At 33.1% G+C, this 16,661-nt stretch overlaps 1 protein-coding gene and 1 long non-coding RNA gene across 2 annotated transcripts in view; both read left to right on the top strand.

Moving 5' to 3' along the window:
• LOC111086000 overlaps window positions 1–8,429 on the top strand; it is a 10,689-nt gene extending 2,260 nt beyond the window's left edge. The window contains exons 2-3 of the long non-coding RNA XR_002610779.1: window positions 4,335–4,465; window positions 8,311–8,429. This is a non-coding gene — a long non-coding RNA (uncharacterized LOC111086000). The remainder of the gene's footprint in view (window positions 1–4,334; window positions 4,466–8,310) is intronic.
• A 964-nt stretch (window positions 8,430–9,393) lies between these two features.
• The window catches only part of LOC111086003 (chordin-like protein 1), a 55,873-nt gene continuing 48,605 nt past the window's right edge, over window positions 9,394–16,661 (top strand). The window contains exon 1 of the mRNA XM_022387175.1: window positions 9,394–9,417. The gene's annotated coding sequence lies outside the window, so the exon portion shown is untranslated. The remainder of the gene's footprint in view (window positions 9,418–16,661) is intronic.

Here is a 16,661-nt window from a genome sequence, read left to right as displayed (position 1 = left end):
GATAGCCCATTGTGTAGCTTTGTGCTTAATTCCAAACAAACAAACAAATCCATCAAATGAAAGATGTATTTATCTTAGTCTCGAAAAGTAGAGTATTTTATAACAGTTTTATTTTTATCAGACTTCTTTTATAGCGATTTTATTTTTATCAGACTTCTAGTGTTAAAATGAAATAATAATAATAACAACTTGTGTAAAACAACTTTAGTGAACAAGTAAATAGTTATGGTTAAATGCAACTCCATAAAAATCAACATTAAATGCCAAATTAGTTTTGAAGCATAGTTGTTGAGTTTTTAATAAATTCAAATATTAATTACAAAGCTCATTATATTTATCCACTAGAAATTACCACTTTGCTATTCGTATTATTCATAATCTCAGAATTTTGGCCCCAATCTGCAGTCAGTGGATGTAGAGAGATTCAGTTCCTATATATTAAAACGATTTTGGAGCTTCACCATGTCATTGAGGTTCATATCGCTAAGTTCGGTTTTGCTTTGTCTGATGACTATGCATCTTGACAATAGCCCTGCAGCGTAGTCTCCATTACATAAGGATCTATCGTAAGGCTGTCATGCCCACAGAACACCCTCTTTCTTGAAGGTTTTTCGTAAGTCATGTAGTGTACGAAGACGAAAGTTTACTAGCCCCCGTTTCAACATTCATATTGCACAGAAATCCACATACGCTACATCCAACGATATGAGCAGTATGTCTTCGTATAAAATGGCATGAATGTCTAATCTATTCTCCAGCTGCTGGAGGTAAGTGACTGTTGAATGGGCCTCGTTTTCAGACAGAGATCCTTTTTGATTATGTACTATACTGTTATCTGGGGCACACGGATGACTTTTGCCACTGACAGTTATGTTCGTGGGTTCTCACCTGTTACAAGACGTCGCTTATTGCTTATCATGAATGGGATACGACTTGTTTTAGGTCTTTTTCTGAATGGTCTTGGTACCCCAAGATGGTTCATATTATTTTGCATTAAAATTCTAAATCCTCAATATGAACACATCTTTATGATCTGAGAGTATGATTAGTTTGCGTCGGAAAGGGCTGATACATACCTTTCCCAAAAGCGATCAGTTTTCGGTAACAAAACACTACCTACGTAAGCCAAAACAATATCCAAATGTAGTTAAAATGCACGCATTTCCAACGCGGCTTTACATGGGCTGTAGATGTCATGCGACTTGCTGATTTGCATATTCAAAATTATTTTGATATAACCTTCTCAACTCTCAGCATATATAATTTCTAGAATGGATCTTTTTTATGTCTTAAGTTTTACACAAAGTGATTAAAATACCTTATTCGAACAAACACTCATTAAAATTAAACCCTTAATAAGAACCTGTTTGTTTGTTTGTAATTAAGCACAAAGCTACGCAATGGACTATCTATGCTCCGCCCACCACGGGTATCGAAACCCGGATTCTAGCGTTGTAAGTCCGCAGACATACCACTGTGCCACTGGGGGGCTAATAAGAACTAAACACGCAGAATAAAGGAATCAATATTAGCCATTAATGATATCTATGACCTTGTCCGTTCAGGTCAGAGTCGTGTGACTAATTACGACCTTAAGATTTAAATCTACTGGTGTGATTTTGCTTTGGTTTTCGAAGTTATTAAGAAAAACGTGTAAACCTTTCTGGCTGTTCTTAGCCATAATATTGTATTTTCAAACACTAATTAACTTCATTTTTATATCCAGTCTATACTTTATACCTCTTTTATTTCATAATACGAATAAAACCAGTCTATCAAACTAACTATAAAGAAACCTATATATTTCCATAAAAACATTTAGATTAGTTTTTATCTTATCGATGGGATCGTGAGTTATAATTATTACATGCTAGCATACAATTACTATGTAGCACTGTAGTCGAATTACGATTGAATAATACGAATAAAACCAGTCTATCAAACTAACCATAAAGAAACCTATATATTTCCATAAAAACATTTAGATTAGTTTTTATCTTATCGATGGTATCGTGAGTTATAATTATTACATGCTAGCATACAATTATTATGTAGCACTGTAGTCGAATTACGATTGAATATTTCATGATAATTTCATGCATGGGTAAATGGGCATATTTCTAATTTTTAGATAATTTTTTGCAGGTGGGCTGGACGTGACCTAGTATTTCTAGTGCCTTAATAGAGCCCCGAGGGTCAACGGTTCGCGTCCTGATGTCGCAAAAAAAATCGCGCTTCGTGGTGTGTTATAAGAATGATAGTCAAATCCATTATTCAATTAGAGTAGCCGAAGAGTTTAATATTTCAGTTCAAAATTAGAGACGGCTTGCGCAAATTGCCTTTGTGTAGCTTTGTATAACGATAATATTTATTATTAGTTTGTTTCTGTTTTTATTATTATTGAGTATGCAAGGGAGTAAAAGATAACCACTACAAACTGGGAAAAAAAATCATATTATCTGCACAAACTTAAATCTTAGAGGAGTCAACTTTTTAATTTGTTCAGAAATATACAATAAAACTTAAATCCCAGATAAGCACTTACATTTATATACAATAAAACTTAAATCCCAGATAACCACTTACATTTATACACAATAAAACTTAAATCCCAGATAAGCACTTACATTTATACACAATAAAACTTAAATCCCAGATAAGCACTTACATTTATACACAATAAAACTTAAATCCCAGATAAGCACTTACATTTATACACAATAAAACTTAAATCCCAGATAAGCACTAACATTTATACACAATAAAACTTAAATCCCAGATAAGCACTTACATTTATAGCAGTTTATGATTATTAGTGCATTGCTTGCTTCCAAATTAGCATTTTATGTTCGAATGAACTTAGATGGAAATAGAGGGAGTTTTGATCAGTTTTGTTTATTTGTTGTTAAGCACAAAGCTACACAATGAGCTACCTTTGCACTGTCCACCGTAGGTATCGAAAATACCTAATTTTTAGCGTATAAGCACTCAGATTTAACGCTGAGCCACCGGTGTGTGTGTGTGTGTGTGTTTTGAACAGGTATTGTGTTATATCCAAATGTTTGACTTGCTCCAGCATATGCTGTTCACAATGCATTATGCTGAAGATTTCCATTAAATTCTTAGTTTTAATAACTTTCAGAAGAAAGAAAAAATGCTTCAGGAGAGTAAAAAAATAGTTATTTTAGCCTAATGTCAAACCTTTGTTAGTTAAAGAGGAAAAGAAGATATTCTTGCTAGAGTTACGACCTAGGACAGTTTATTGAGTATTTTAGCAGCCCATAATGATATCTGATAAATAACCAGAAAAGTACTGTCTACTACGCTAAACTTGAGCTCCGGAAGCTAATGAAACGCGAAACAAGCCAGGTCGCGAAGCTTACTGTAATCATCCGTTAGCTGCTGATAAATAATGTATTGTCTTCATCGACTATTAGTGTGCAAATTATGTAGTGAAACACTAAGGTAATTAACATTATGCGACTTTTAGACACATAGATAAATAAATCAGTATATTTTTTTACCTTGTACATAGGCACATCTTTATTTTAAAAAATGTAAAGTTATTCTTTCGTTTGCACGTGAGTTCTATTTTATCTTTGCACAAAAGTTACATGTTTTATTTATTTGTTGACTACTCTATCTGCAGTAATATAACTACCCGCACGTCCCGCGACTTGCTTGGTATCGTCGGAAGGTGTTTTTTGTTAAAGAGCATATGATTGTTCAAGATATGACGATACATGCATATCTAAATTATAAAAGTTGTAATATTCCCCATGTAATTTAACATGGTATAAAAATTAATCTCAAAGATTCAACAGGAAACAATATTTACGTCTATTCTTCAATTCTTAAGTTTATTTTTTTATACCAAATACGTTTTGGATAGTAAAAATAGCTAGAAATAAAATTAGAACAACTTAAACATCCAGCAAGTACGTCATTTCCGCAACTTATAAAGAATTATGTCATTAAAAATATATTATTTACTATAAACACTTTCATACACGTGAGAAATGACAATACCGTTCCTGTAAAAGGCAAGTATGAGTTCAAAATAGTTATCCCTGTTTTAAGTGTTTTAATATTAAATTGCTTATTTAAATCTTGATGAAAATCTAAATCTATCTCCTCAAGAAACAAAAAACAACAACAATATGTAAATGAATGTTGTGTAGTCTTGTAAGGAACAGTTTTTTAATAACTCTTAAACCTGGCACATCTATTTAAAGTTTGTTACTATAAACAATTAGATTAGATATTTTACTTTATTTCTCTGTATCTCTCATTGTTGAACTTATGACTTACTCTTATACTTCCATTTCTGCCAGTAGGTGCAGCACGTACTCCTCTGCCTTTCTGCTACTTCTACATAACAGTACAATGTCTTTAGGAAGTGAACTACGTCACTGCATAAAGACTTTCTTGGTTATCGGCTTCTTTGGCGTTGCTGTTTTTTCAGGTAACCTTGTCTCCAGAGCCATCTATATCATATGTGTTTTATTATGTTATAAATAATCAATTTATTTTTTTTCAAAGTACAGACGATAATAATGTTATGAAAGCTACAATCACACCCGAAAAACTGTTTTCAAAACATCTGGCCACTCGACCATGTTTTAAGCGTACACTTATGTTCTGAGACGTCATTTAGACGTCTCAATGTTCAGCCCATAAGAAAACAAGTTGTAAACGTCAACTGCCTTACCTTTGCAAACATCTGTTAAATAAAATTGCATTCTCCCGGAGGTTACTAGATTTTTTTATATAGACAAGCATCAAAATTCTCCTTCTCAGAATCAGCCTCATAGTAAGCAAATGCTTTACAAATTGAGTCAGTAAAGGCTTAACTAATACGAGCAGTTGTGAAACCAGTGGGCCTATTAATTCACGGATAACTCAAAGGCAGAATAAAAGTTGTAGAAATGATTAAAGCCTAACATATGAATATTTGGTTGGTTTATTGTTACTATAAAAATATTTAGTGTTTTTGTTCGCAAGTGAAAGAAAAGCAGAATTAGTAGCAGGAATTTCTGATTTCTGCTCACGAATGTAGAGCAGTTCTTTTAAACCAAGATTTAGCTCAACTTGTCTTGGTAATATTGTGGATTGTAGTGTCGTCAAGAAAGGTTCATGTTAATAGATAGTCCTTACTGAAGGACTAGGCCGGTGCTATACTTAAGGCTTGGGACTATCATATTTATCTATCCTAGATTTGTAATATTTTGAGGTAACTTTTAATTGCACTATTCTCCAATGTCAGCGGAAAACTATTTAGGAAAAATCTTTTCAGTAATATTGTATTCTGTGCTTGCAATATTTTAGTAGTTTTCCATTATGAAATTGAAAATAATGTAATTTCATTGCAGAATGGTTTCCACTGATTTCACGCAACCCCATAAGTGTTTGAAAATCTCGAAAAAAAAAAAAAGATTAAAATCCACATAGCACTCGATGGTCAATATTTAAGAGATAATTCTCTTCGTTGAACTGTTTCTATAAATGTCTTGAAAACCATTAGAAGTATACAAACTGTTCTAATCTGAATACATTTTTGTAGTGTGGGGAAAAAAATCATTAAAGCTGTTGCTTCATAATCGCTGTTGTTCGTGAGTAAATTTCTATAAAACACGCAGATTTAAAATGATTTTATTTATTGAACCATAGAATTGATTTATCATCAGAAGGAGATTAGGCCTTCCCTTATGATCAATATTTAGGTTATGCAGAATATTACAGAACAGAAACACAAACATTCTAGATCCCACGATAAACCAGGAACCGATTAAACAATAGTCGGTTGTTATTACTCTGAAACGGAAAGAGCCCTTATAATAAAATTATCTTTGTTTTCTTTTTTTTTTCGGTAGTGGTCAGCATGTCCTAACTGTGAACCCGAAGGTTCACGGTTCGCAACCCGTTGCTACTAAAGTTTGCTCCACTCTTTGAAGCCTTTGGTGCGTCATAAGAGTAACGGTTTGTTTGTTTTTTGAATTTCGCGCAAAGCTATACGAGGGCTATCTGCGCTAGCCGTACCTAATTTAGCAGCGAAAGACTAGATGAAAGTCAACTATACATCACCACCCACAGCCAACTCTTGGGTTACTCTTTTATCAACGAATAGTGGGATTGATTGTAACGTTATAACGCCCCCACGGCTGAAAGGGGCGAGCGTGTTTGGTGGGACGGGAATTCAAACCCGCGACTCTCAGACTATGAGCCAAATGCCTTAACCACCTGGCCAAGAGTAACAACCAAATCTCACCTTTCGCTCAAACAAGAGTATTCCAAGTGTTAGCAGTGAGTACCTTTGACTAGTTGCCCTCTCATTAGTCTATCAGCTAAAAAGTAAAGATGACTGCGCAGACAGCCCTTGTTTAGCTTTGCGCTAAAATTCTAAAACCAACCAAATAAATAACTTGATAGAGAAAATGGACTTGAATTCATTAGGTTTCGTATCTAAACCATATACCAAATAGTGTTTAAACGTCTGTCATACAAACATACTTCCTAAGAGAAGCACGTCATTGTGATGTTTGTTTTCCATAAGGAAAACAATGTCGACAAATGTGGTTATACGCTTTCTTGAATAATTTGAAAGAGCCTCCAATAATTATGAAAACAACATATAAAGTTTCTCAATCAAGAACAACTGTCAAATGTGTGTTCATAGCATATATATTGTTATTTTGTCCAATAGAAAGCTATATGTGACTGTAGCTTTCATACCGTTACTTTCTTTCTAAGTGAGCGATAATTGTGACCGTGGCATCTATAGTGTTATGTATCGTTACAGAGCAGATTACGCCTGTAACGTTTAAGTTGCTACTTAATGTTGTTAATCTTGTTGCTCGTTTACTACGTTAGCGATAGTTGTGAGTTAACATTGTTGTTCTATCATAAAGTTAGCGATAGTTGTGAGTTAACATCGTTATTCTATCACAAAGTTAACGATAGTTGTGAGTTAACATCGTTATTCTATCACAAAGTTAACGATAGTTGTGAGTTAATATCGTTAACATTGTTATTCTATCATAAAGTCAGCGATAGTTGTGAGTTAACATCGTTATTCTATCACAAAGTTAGTGATAGTTGTGAGTTAATATCGTTAACATTGTTATCTATCATAAAGTTAGAGATAGTTGTGAGTTAATATTGTTGTTCTCTCACAAAGTTAACGATAGTTGTGAGTTAACATCGTTATTCTATCACAAAGTTAGCGATAGTTGTGAATTAACATTGTTATTCTATTACAAAGTTAGCGATAGTTGTGAGTTAACATCGTTATTCGATCACAAAGTTAGCGATAGTTGTGAGTTAATATCGTTAACATTGTTATTCTATCATAAAGTTAGAGATAGTTGTGAGTTAATATTGTTGTTCTCTCACAAAGTTAGCGATAGCTGTGAGTTAACATCGTTATTCTATCACAAAGTTAGTGATAGTTGTGAGTTAATATTGTTATTCTATCATAAAATTAGCGATAGTTGTGAGTTAACATCGTTATTCTATCACAAAGTTAGCGACAGTTGTGAGTTAATATCGTTAACATTGTTATTCTATCATAAAGTTAGCGATAGTTGTGAGAAAATGTTCTTAACATTGTTATTCTATCATAAAATTAGCGATAGTTGTGAGTTAATATTGTTAACATTGTTATTCTGCAATAAAGTTAGCGATAGTTGTGAATTAACATTGTTATTCTATTACAAAGTTAGCGATAGTTGTGAATTAATATTGTTATTCTATTACAAAGTTAGCGATAGTTGTGAATTAATATTGTTATTCTATTACAAAGTTACCGATAATTGTGAGTTAACATTGTTATTCTATTACAAAGTTAGCGATAGTTGTGACTTTATATTGTTGTTCTCTCTCTAACTAATCGATTAATATATGTCACTGTATACTATTACTCCATTACCAAGTTATTGGTAGCTGTAAGTCTGTATTGTTACTTAATCATTAAGTTTTAAATCGATAGCTGTGACTCTATTGTTACTCCGTTACTAATTTATCGATAGCTATAAATGTATTATCTATCTTTCAAGCTAACTTTAAAAGCTATTGATAACTGTGGCTGTAAGATTTATACTGTTACTCACTCACCAAGAGTTATGTGACTGTAGGTGTAGTATATTGATCTGTTTTTTTTTGTTACAGTGTACTCAATGTTTGTGGTTATGTCATATGTCTTTTTTTATTTTTTCAAGTACCATAAGTACCAATTTCATTAAGCAATTTTGTATGTACATGCCTGAAAGTGTGTTCCAATGTTAAAATTTAGAATATTATCGTGTTGAACAGGAGTTCAAGAAACTGAACAGGTAAAGTGTAACTTCTCTGATAGACTCTACAGCATTGGGGATAGCTGGTATCATTTTGTGGATAACTCCAAAACACCTCTCTGTCTCACCTGCCACTGCCAAGAGGTAAGACTTACGACCGAACATTTCTGTTTCTATAATACTCTGATGCTTTATTATTGAATATCTTTATTTCTTTCAACAGATGACGCATGGTATATATAATTATCAGTGTATCAGATAGTGATGTTTCAAGTCCTTTTATCGTGTTACTTATAATTGTTAATAACTAACTAGCAGTGTAGCAGCATTTACTATTACTTTATCATCCTTTCATTGTCAAAAACCACTTTTATCTTAGCTGTCTGTAATCCAACATATAGGTTTAAGAAAAGCTGTATGAGAACATTTAACTTAAAATATAATATATACTACCAACATATGATATGTTTATAATAAACTATTTACTATAATATATATATATTGTTACCTCACATAGCTTTACAATTAATTCAGTTTCCTAGCTATTTCAACTCATGAAATACCATATTTAACTGCCAAGGTAACAGTTGGTATTGGAAGTTGACATAGTTTTATCATCCTTTCAGTTTTTAAGATATTTCAGCTAGCATATCTCGTTATCAGGGTAACAGTAGGTTTTGTTACTTGGCATAGTTTCTTCATCCTTTCAGTCTTTAGGATGTTTCAACTGATATATCTTTATAAGGGTAGCAGTGTGTTGTTGACTGTATGAGAACACATATTTTCCTCACATGTGCTTGTAGTGCAGTTGACCCTGCCTTTCTGTAATGTCAGAGAAGAATCAAAGTTGTCAGATCCCAATTAACGCTGGTAAATAGTTCGTATCACTGCCCAATTTACAAAGTGTTTAAAGAAACCGAGAAAGCGTAAAAATGCACACTAATATCATGTATGGATACTTAGTAGACCTTCCACTATACAAGTCTATAAAATTATTATTTTCTCATGAATTATTACTTTGTAATTAGTTAAATATATTGCCGTAAATACATAAAAAACGCGGAAGAAGAATTATAAAGCTAAGTCAAGTAACGATGCAAGGAAAGCTGCTGTAACAAGTGTATAAGTAAGTAACGCATCTTTTAAAAAATATCGAACTTTTAATTTCTGATTTTTAGTTAAGTATGTGGATAAATAAAACCTGTGCATTTAGAAAAAACTGTAACCCAGCAAGCAAGTTCTGACTGTTACCAAACATAGGTACTCAAATAATAATAATAATCGTACTTTTAGAAAATATTACTACTCCAAAACTAAATTGTACTTATAACCAGCTGTAAGATGAGGATAACTAAGAACTCTTCTGTATGATAACCGAATTTTGAGACAAAACAGGAGGTGTGGAAAAGCCAACTACGTTATTAGTAAAAAACTATAATTTGTTAACTTAATCGTGTTCTTACTTACTACAGGATGTGAATCGGTAAGATTGGTACTTTAAAAAAAAATTACCTGACATCTAGATTTAGAGTATTACTAAACACAGAATGAGGATAAGTAGAAACAGTTTTTCAAAAAAGTTTGATACCTGTTACTGTTATCAACTATACGAATAACAAACGAATAAAAACCCTATAATCCGAGCGCTTTCGAAAGGTTTCTTTGCAAAGTTTGCCGCTGAAGAAGAAAGTTCCACCTTTCGAAAGTGCTCGGGTTATAGGGTTTTTTATTAATTTCTATCAAGACTTCTTGAACCTACGTGTTTTTCTAACATCATAACTTTATGAGTTGGTTATTAAATAAATGTAATTTTAGAAAATGGCATTTCCCGATAGTTAAGTTCGGGTTGTTATCAACTCCAGATTGGAGGATAAATAAGACTATTATTTTAACAATAAAAAACTGTTGCCCTATTGCCAGTTAACTTAAGAATTGTGCCGTTGGAAATAACTGTTACGTTATCTGACAGCTATTACTGATTATTACTAAACCTAGGATGTAGATAACTAAAATATACTTTTAGAAAAGAATGTTATCTGAGAATCTTACTTAGGATTGTTATATCAACTCTAGAAGGTTGATAAAAAACTCTACTTTTACAAAAGACTGTTACCTGACAAATAATTTTGGCCATTTTTGAACAAATGGACGTGAATAATTAAGAAACGTACATTAATAAGAAGTTGTTGCTTCAGAATTAAGTTCTTACTGTTACCAACTATAAGACGTTTTGATGAAAGAGTTAGCACAAAGGATCACATATAAAGTGTAATAGACTTAAAATAAGACCCAAAACTCGAGCGCTTTCGAATACTTGACTATTCTTCTTCACCCTTTGTTCTCCTATAAAACGTTGATGCGTATAACTCTTCTTTTCCAAACAAACTTTTTATCTAAAACCAATTTATTGACTCTAACCAACTGAAATAAGTAAATTGAGTTCTGTTACCAACTACAGAGAATTAAGTACATTATATTAAAACGATTTGGAATATGCAAATCAAAAAGTTACCTGGCTAATACAGCTTATATAAAGTCATGGTGAAACGGCATCTTTCAAAAATAACTATTTAGACTATGTTTGGCGTTGCGTAGGTAGTGTGGTAACAGCCACTTCCGGTACAATATTCATACCCTCGGATCAAAACGATGTACTGAGATCCGAAATTTAGAATTCCAAGACTGGATTAACTTTGTATTTAATAGCATTAGAAAACAAAGGAATATGGACAAACTTGAGGCATCAGGACTATCCAGAAAAAAAGACCTGCAACGAGTCTTACATCAGCCGGCATAAGCAAAGTGCAGCGTCTTTGAACAGGTGAGGATCTAGAACACAAAGGTATGTGACAAAAGCCATCCACGTTCTCTTGGCAACAGTATCCGACATAATGAAGAAGGATCTCCATCTGGAAAAGACACAAGGCACGTGGACACAAGTTGCTTCCACGACATATCCGTTCAACCGTCGCATAGCTAAAGCAGCTGGAGAATGAAATGAGTATTCATGCTATTCCACACGAAGAAATACTAGTCAAGTTTGTGGATTTGTGTGCTATTCCACACGAAGAAATACTAGTCAAGTTTGTGGATTTGTGTGCTATTCCACACGAAGAAATACTAGTCAAGTTTGTGGATTTGTGTGCTATTCCACACGAAGAAATACTAGTCAAGTTTGTGGATTTGTGTGCTATTCCACACGAAAAAATACAAGTCAAGTTTGTGGATTTGTGGGCGATCTGACTTTTGAAACGGGCGCTGGGAACCTTTTTTTACGTACACTAGGCGAATTACAGAAAACCAGCATGAAGAAGTGGTGTTCTTTGAACATGACAGCCTTTTGCAATGAAAATGAAGATGCCTGGCTATTTTCAAGACGCGTGATCATCAGATAGAACGTGATCGGTCGTGGCGACGTGGTCTTAATAACGTGGTGAGGCTTCAAAATAATATTAATATAACGTACCCAACTCCAGTATACGATTTAAATACGTTTCGAAACAAATGTTTTACTTTAAAAACTATGTATAGTATGTGACTAACAGCAGAAAGTACGTTTTTCTCGAGCAATATCATTATGTTTCTTATAATCTGTAGGGACTCAATGTCATTATGTTTCTTATGACCTGTAGGGACTCAATATCATTATGTTTCTTATAACCTGTAGGGACTCAGTATCATTATGTTTCTTATAATCTGTAGGGACTCAATATCATTATGTTTCTTATGACCTGTAGGGACTCAATATCATTATGTTTCTTATGATCTGTAGGGACTCAATATCATTATGTTTCTTATGACCTGTAGGGACTCAATATCATTATATTTCTTATGACCCGTATGGACTCAATATCATTATGTTTCTTATGACCTGTAGGGACTCAATATCATTATATTTCTTATGACCTGTAGAGAATCAATATCATTATGTTTTTTGTGATCTGTAGAGAATCAATATCATTATGTTTCTTATGATCTGTAGGGACTCCAAGCTAATTTTGCAACTGATAAATACTACATTTAATTTACTTTTAAAGTCAACACTATTTTCTTACAACCAACGGCTAGAAAGGTACATTAGATAAGTAAATTACAGCACGTTGTATTGTCACGGCTGGACGACAGACTTTCAATGTGACTGTTGCATGCGTTCGATATTAAAGCCACGGGCGCAAAGCTGAGAAACAGTATTGCTCACTTGGTGCATTAAGGGATATGATTTAAAGTGATCCTTTGCAGTTTTAACCGTTTTTAGGGTTTGTGTTCGTTCCGTAGGTAAGTAAGCGTCAAGTATTGGATAACCATATCAGCAGGCTTGCGCTCGTGACTTTAATATAGTTTGGGTAACTTTTTTGCATCATCCTGTTTAAATAAGTAACAATTATATGTTAAAGTTGGTTAAATGTAAAAGTAGTCTGACACAAAATGTATAATAATCCTGATACTTTAATGGAAAACGTTGACACAGTTTTTAAATTCAGTTTGATAATCACTTCTCTCATCTTTACATCTCATACCGCTATACACGTCTTGAATTCCATTGTGCTACCAAAAAGTCTGAGTATATTATTAGTTAATTTCATTGTAGCGCTTTTTCACTGGAAATTCAGCCCATCTACTCAAAAGTATATCAGAGTAAGCTTCACGATCTCTTGCATTTGATATGTTTTTTATTATTCAGTTGTCTCAGATACGCTAAACCTTCCTCTTCATTATCAAGTTTATCTATTTTCGTAATTTCATCTATTATTTTCATAACATTGAAATCTGTTATTTTCAATGTAAAATAGATTAAACACTAACATATCTTAGATAGCGCATAGTTTATAAACAAACCACTTTTGTGGTAGCAAGTGTGGTGAAACATCACACTAGGAGTGAAAACTATTTTGGTTCGTTAAACGTTTAAAATATTTCAAGTCTTACTAATACTTGTTACTCTCAAATAGATAATATTTGTCGACTTCGGTGATATGCATAATTTAACCTTATCGTTGACCTAAAGACGGTTTCATTGTTAAAGTAATTATGTAAATAAAAATTCACATTTAATATGTAGTTGTAAAATAATGTTTAATTTCTTGATTTTAAATATTTTCACTCTCACTACTGTTTGAACAACATTGCGTAACTCCTTACTTAAATAGTTTTACATTTAAAATCTAGTTCTCTTTCACGAAAACTAAGTCCGTTTGACCTTTGACATTGATTTCTAACTGCTTGATTCGCTAGTCACAGCAATTTTTGGCTAACCCTTTGAGCCCAAGTAACCCACTGGGACCAAGAGGTCGTTTCAATAATAATTTTTATATAACGATATTTAATAATTATTTCATAATTTCAGCACCTTTTCATAACGATTCTTAATGAATAATATTTCATAATAAGAATAAATAATTTGCCACAAATAATATCAACATCCATACAGCCTCGCTCCCAGGACGCAACAGACAAATCTCCTGACCTCTGGCGGTAGAACAAGCGTCATTTCACATATGGTATTTGAATAGTTAAACTGTAATGTCATAACCAGGTGTTTGTTCAAAAGTGCTTGACTGGTAGAAGATAGGAGAAAACACTTGAGATTAGATGGCCGAGCACTTGGTTGACATGTAGGGGGAATTTGGCTCGATCCTAATTTATATGAAAAGATAGGTCACCATTTATCGTCCATATTAAAATATATGCCATTTGTATACAATATACTATTCGTGTATCTTACTGTTCCTTTCTCAGATTAAATAAATCGACTTGTTATGTATTTGGAAGAGACTCACCTACGTAAGAGAAACACTCCCAGTAAGTGAACATTAGATTAGAGCGGCAGTGGAATCCGTGCTTTGACTTGCCATCATGAAGCTCTAAGCTACCAAGTTGAAATAGCGGAAGCTCCAATCTTTGCTTTTAATTGTTTGTTGTGACAAAAGCTCGCAGGATTCTAAAACTATGTTAATAATCTTTAATTTTTGAAATCCATGTATTGCCAATTTTGCTGGAATGAACAGGTAATTCTTCAATTGTATATATAATGTTGTAATTGGCAGATTGTTCTGGCAAACAATGACAATGATTCAGTTCTATTCGGCATCTATTTTTTAGTTGTTTTTTTTTAAGTTTACAGCTGTATTATACAGAAGATAAGATGTAGAGTATGTATTGCGTGTGATATATATGCAAATAAAAAATTACGTACCTTAGTTTGGAATTTCGCGCAAAGCTACATCAGGGTTATCTGCGCTAGCCGTACCTAATTTAGCAGTGTAAGACTAGAGGGAAGGCAGCTAGTCATCATCACCCACCGCCAACTCTTGGGCCACTCTTTTACCAACGAATAGTGGGATTGACCGTCACATTATATGCCCCCACGGCTGAAAGGGCGGCATGTTTGGTGGGACGAGGGTTCGAACCCGCGACCCGCAGATTGCGAGTCTAGCTCCCTAACCACCTGGCCATGCCGGGCCACGTACTTTAGATAAGAGTAAAGTGAATTTATTAGATTAAAACAGAAGATATAATGTATATGTGACAAAAATAAAAAAACAAAAAGGGAAACATATCGAGAAGAAATATTAAACCAAAGGATTGAAAAAAAACATTTATTTTTATCATATTTATTTATTACTATGTGATATTGATAATGTCATCAATATTAGTTGCATATATATGAAAGTATTAATCAATTTCTAAGATATAATGAAATAAATCATGCTGTCACTAATGTATGTTAGAAAAGTGGTAATTAGTTTGTTTGTTTGTAATTAAGTACAAAGCTACTCTACCCACTACGGGTATCGAAACCCGGATTCTAGCATTGTAAATTCGCAGACATACCGCTGTGCCATGGGGGGGGGGGCTGGTAATTAATACATATAAATTATAAAATAAACAGTGTAGTGTAAATTATTTTTTTACACTGGATGAGCTAGAGTAAAGTGAAGTAACCGTGAGTGTATTGGCTACTAAACTAACCACAAATAGAAAATTAATACTATTACGAAAATTAATTGCTTGAAATTCGTTAATTGGTTTAATCAATAAAATAATGTAACTTATTAGTTTCCCATCTATCAATTGTATTATTACTTTTTCCAAATATAACGACTTACAAAGGTGTACAACAATACTTTATACATATTTATTATCTTCCAACTGCATTGTTAATGCTACAATAAAGTTTCCTTATTTAAGGCTCGGTTACAATTGGATTTCATTGTTGTTTACTTAATAATTGGGAATTGCATAAGTCGAAAATATTTATAAAGAGCAATAGGACATTATACTAGTTGTTTTCATAGCCAGGTGGTTAAGACGTTTGATCTCGCAATTTGAGGGTCGCGGGCTCGAATCACCATCCCACCAGACGTGCTCGACCTTTCAACCGTGGGGGTGTTATAATTTGACCGTCAATTTCACTATTCATTGGTAAAATAGTAACCCAAGATTTGGCGGTGGGTAGTGATGATTAGCTATCTTCCCTCTAGTCTTCCACTGCTAAATTAGAGAAGGCTAGCAAAAACCAAACTAGTCATTTTTTGTTAGCACTAAAATGAGATGTTTTGGTTGGTAGAAAATTTGTACTAATCTATTTTTAAACTCAAATCTGCCGATTACATTTAGTGCGAGATATGTTGATAGTAGAATATAAAGTTTTAAAACTAGCCTTTATGAAAAATTACGTAACACCAGTCAAGTGTTGTCATGGAATTACTATTTTTAATTATATGTAACAATGGTTCAATAATAACATTGGCGTTTTATAATAAACTTGGTTTGTAATGGTATTATTTTTTAAAATTCATATAAAGCGATTAATGCAATTATCAATAATAAATGATATTTCAACTGTGTATTTTATACAGATTCCTCACTCTAACGTCCAGAACTAGAAAACTAGTCAGCAAATAACTGTAACATTTGATATTTGGACTAATGAGACGATGAGAAAGGCAATTCCTGTGCCAAAAATAATCATTAGAAGGGCTTCATAGTAAACCAAACATTCAGAGATCTATTCTGTCTTTATACGTGGTTCCTAACGGGTATTTAAGCGTTAGATGTGCTTTCGTAAAGTATTACTACGGTAATTGCACTAATATTTATTCACTACTAAGATAATATCGAGTTAAAGCTGTGAATTAATGGGGCCACACATCAATTAATCTTATCGGAATCTGGCAAAAAGAATAATTAACAAATAGAATCAGTTAAGAATCAATTAACAAATAGAATCAGTAAGAATAATTAACAAATAGAATCAGGTAAGAACAATTAACAAATAGAATCAGTTGCTGATACAATTAACAAATAGAATCAGGTAAGAACAATTAACAAATAGAATCAGTTGCTGATACAATTAACAAATAGAATCAG

The sequence above is a fragment of the Limulus polyphemus genome, unplaced genomic scaffold (genome assembly GCF_000517525.1).
Source record: "Limulus polyphemus unplaced genomic scaffold, Limulus_polyphemus-2.1.2 Scaffold772, whole genome shotgun sequence".
Taxonomy (NCBI): Eukaryota; Metazoa; Arthropoda; class Merostomata; order Xiphosura; family Limulidae; genus Limulus; species Limulus polyphemus.
This window is presented reverse-complemented; position numbering and strand designations above follow the sequence as displayed.